The sequence below is a fragment of the Bidens hawaiensis genome, unplaced genomic scaffold (genome assembly GCF_021521415.1).
Source record: "Bidens hawaiensis isolate Kalapana, Puna unplaced genomic scaffold, B.hawaiensis_p1.1 tig00017857_1, whole genome shotgun sequence".
NCBI lineage: Eukaryota > Viridiplantae > Streptophyta > Magnoliopsida > Asterales > Asteraceae > Bidens > Bidens hawaiensis.
This window is the reverse complement of record NW_027492694.1, coordinates 330,012-334,495: the sequence shown is the minus strand read 5'-3', so window position 1 is coordinate 334,495 and position 4,484 is coordinate 330,012.

Sequence of the window (4,484 nt, the reverse complement as noted above, 5' to 3'; positions counted from 1 at the left end):
TGCTCAGAATTCATCTTATTATGCGTTAGCGTCACAGAACGTCTTATTGCAACAAATGCTGACGATGGATAACGAGATAGGCAGTCATAATAAATGTCCCAAGCTGTTGAAACTATCGGACTTTGCCCGTTGGGAACCAAGATTCCGTGCACATCTGGGATCCATGCATCCTAGCAGTGTTCGTTTTCTTAATGATGTTTATGCTGCACCACTGATCGGAAATGACAACACGAGTTGGACTCCAAAACCTTTTAAAGAGTATGAGACACATGAGTTGAAGGACTTTGAAAGTGAGACGAAAGCATATTCTACACTCACTATGGCTTTACCGGAACATATTTTTCATCAATATAGTACGATCAAAGTCAGTGCTTCACTGTTTACTACCTTGAAAACGAGAAGTTTGGGAAATACTCTCGAAAGCAAGAAGACTTTAGTGAAATTCCAATTCAGAAACTTTATTCTGATGAAAAATGAAACTGTAGAAGAAATGATCAACCGTTTCAACCACTTGATTGTTGAGATGTCTTCTGTTGATCTTGAGCCAACAGAACAAGACAAGATTGATACTTTTAAGAATGCTTTACCTACAGACTATTCGACTTTCCTGTGTGTGCCTAAAGAGAACGGATTCTTTCAGAAACCTGAACTGACTGCTGTACAATTCATTAACAAGATCGAAGAAAGGGAATTCGATCTTAAATGTCAATCTACTTTGAAAGAAAATCAAAATCAGCAGTCGTCAACTCAAAACCCATTGCTTTATGGTGGTGCATTACCAGCAAATAATGCGACAAGCTCAGTGCCTATTAGTGCATTCTTTGCTCAATCCCAAGAGGATCCTAACGTAAACAGTCCCCATAATGTATGTTTCATGGCGAGTGGCGCAACTGGAAACTCAAATGCTCATACATCAAGCTTACCCAAGGTTAATTTACAAGAAGCTGAACAACAGTTCGCTTTTGTATGTGCGTTCATGATTTCATATGAACAACTGGTCGGAAGTAAGATTGCTACGAGCGATCTCACAGATGAGGACTACGACCAAATCGACCCAGATGATCTTGAGTTTATGGATTTGAAGTGGAACATGGCCATGATTGTTCGAAAGGTTAAAAGATTCATGCAACGAACGGGAAAAGATCTTCCGATGTTGAACAAAAGGGTTGGGTTTGATAAGTTAAAAGTCAAGTGTTATAATTGCAGTAAATTTGGCCACTTTGCCAAAGAGTGTGACAAGCCGAGGAAAGATTATTCTGGCTCACACAATTCTGACCGTTCTTCTACAAAGCCTTCATCTGGAGGAGATAAAAGTAACACTGCTGGCTCTGGTGATCAAGACAAATCTCCCGTTACTCAAGCTTTATTGGTAAATGACGGAGTTGATTGGTCTTAGCGTTTATTGGGAAACCAGGCAAACGTTGCTATCGTTTAGCCTATGAATAATTTTGAGGATGCCAGTAGCGATAATGTATTGGAGAGTAGTGATTCAGTTGACTCGGAGACTGACAATGATCAATCTCTGTCATCTCAACCAGAATCAACTCTTGAGAAAACTGAATCTTATGCCTGCATGGCAAAGATTGATGAGGTAGGTCCTACACCTCAAATTAATGAACCTGCATCAATAATGGTGGATTGTTTTGAGTATGCTGTGTTAAAAGCCAAACTTGAAACAACATTAACTCAAAACAATACATTTACTAATGATTACTTTATGATCAAGGAATGCTATAAGCAAAAGACAATATTGCTTGAGCAAGCTAATCTGAAAATTCAGAAATTATCAGATAGTAATCATGATCTTAAAGCAAAGGTTCATTGTAAAATTATTGAAGTGGATCAACATTTAAAGGAGATTCTTCGTCTCCGAACTTGCATTCCAATCTCGAACAAGAAAAAATGGAATTAAATCATAAACTTAGTAAATTCAGAGATTCTTCTTTTCTGTTGAATGAAATAATCGAGGTTAATCATTAACATAAAAAGAACGGAAAAGCAGGTTTGGGATACGTCGAAATTCCTCCTCCATTTAATCAGGATTACAGTAGCATTCCTAAGGCAGAAAATTCTTTAAATATGCCTACTGATAAACCTGAAAATGTTGATTCATTTGAACCGACTCGTGAACCAGTTAATATTGAAAGCAAAAAGGTGTTTACCAAAAATGAAATGGATGGTTCAATCGAGGAGCTGACTGAAAAAGATGTGATTGTTAAAAATAAGGACATTCCAATTGACAATCACATTCTGTGTGAACCAGAAGATTTTGGAAAAGCTGTTTATGGTGCAAAATCCTCAAGTGTTTCTTTAAACAATTCACGTGTTCCTAAGGATATTCCTAAAGTAATTTCAAAGGAACATGTTAATGTAACTTCCACAGACAAGCTTTCAGTGTCTGATGAGGAATTAATGCGATTCATTAATCTTCCATTGAAAACTTCAATTGGAAAAGTATTTAAATTAAAAGGTCTCTCAAAAGTGTTCTCAGACAAAGAAGTTCCATTGAATCTTCTTAAACCAGAATTGATTGAAAGTGTATTTCAAGATGAAACTACTAAAACGACTGAACATGAGAAGAAATTCTTTCAATCAAAAACTAGTAATGTTCAAAAACAAAAAACAAATATTTTCAAACCTATAAAATTCATAAAATCGTCAGGTTTGGAAAATTCATCGAATTTGACAAATCTTGAATTTTACATAACAAAGAAGGGTTTAAAACATGAGTCATCTAAGAAGGCCACTTTTGGGACACCTAAATCTGATGATCTTAAAACTTTGATATCACAACCGACCGGTACATCATTACAACAAAGTTTAGACTCTCGACTGTGTTTCAAGTGTGGTGAACCGGGTCACGTTTCAAGACGATGCAAAGCAAAGATCGACAATATCAAAGATTATTCAACTTGTAAGACTAAATCTTTTTCAAACACAAAGGAAAATCAAGTTGATGATTCTATGATAATGTATTCAAACATCAATCCGAGGAAAGTAATTCAGGTTGATGCACTTAAGGTATTGAACACATGTGTTGATCGTGCTCAACCCATCTGTTCAGACACAGATTCGGAAAGAATCCGTGATGGTTATCTTAAGAAGAAAACTAAGAAAACTGCCACTTATTCTCAAGTACCGAATACGTGTGTTAAATTATTAAGTTCTCCAAAAGCTTCAAAGGGAGAGCCCAAGACTGAGGCTTGTGTTGCCTTTTTGGACTAATCATTTTTCTTGTTTGTGCAGGGTACATCTAGGTCCGTATCAGGTCAAAAATGGATATTGGATAGCGGATGTTCTCGGCATATAACCGACAACCTAGACCTACTGGACAACATTAAAGATATTCAAGGGGGTTATGTGGCGTTTGCTGGTAATCAAGGAGGAATGATTACAAAAGAAGGGTAAGTTTCAAACGGTAGAATAACGTTGGAAAAAGTTAATTATTGTGAAAAGGTGGATCACAATCTGTTGAGTGTTTCACATATTTGCGATAAAAAGTTCACCACCATATTCACCGAAAAGGAATGTGTTATTCTTCAACCGGGATACACAATTCCAGAAGACATGGTTGTCATGCGATCACCTCAATCAAATGATATTTATGTACTTGACATGAGTTATGATGTCAAAGTTTCGCCCTCACCTACTTGCTTCGTGTCTAAAGCAACGGAGAAAGATTCTATTCTTTGGCATAGACGCATGGGACACATTCACTTAAGAAAAATGAACTTTTTGATGACAAATGATTTAGTGAATGGAGTGTCCCTCAAGAACTTCAAATTTAATGATCATTGCATCGCATGCAAGAAGGGGAAACAAAAGAAGAAATCACACCCGACCAAATCACTAAACGATATCGTTACTCCTCTAGAACGACTTCATATGGATCTCTTTGGTCCAATGAACCATGCTAGCATTGTTGGAGATTTTTATTGTTTGGTTGTGACGGATGATTTCTCTCGTTACTCGTGGGTGTAATTTATGGGATTGAAAGATCAAACTCCTGTGCTAATTCAGAACCTTATTACAAAGATCGAATCACTTTACAAACTGAAAGTGAGACGAATTCGTAGTGACAATGGAACTGAGTTCAGGAATAATGTATTGGATTTCTTCTGTATACAGAAAGGAATTCATCGGGAATTCATTGCACCTTATGTTCCTCAACAGAATGGGGTTCTGAACGAAAAAACCGTACGCTGATTGAAGTTGCATGTACAATGCTGGCTGATTCAAAGCAACCTGTTCAATTCTGGAACGAAGCTGTGAATACCGCTTGCTACACATTGAATCGCGTACTAACGGTAAAGAAGCTCAAGAAGACTAGTTTCGAGCTTCTACATAATTGTAAGTCGAACTTAAAGTATTTGGAACCATTTGGGTGTCCATGTACTGTGTTGAAGAAAGACGTTGGAAAGTTCGATGAGAAAGCTTTTGAGGGTTATTTCTTGGGTTATAACTCTCCGAAGAAGCGGATTTTC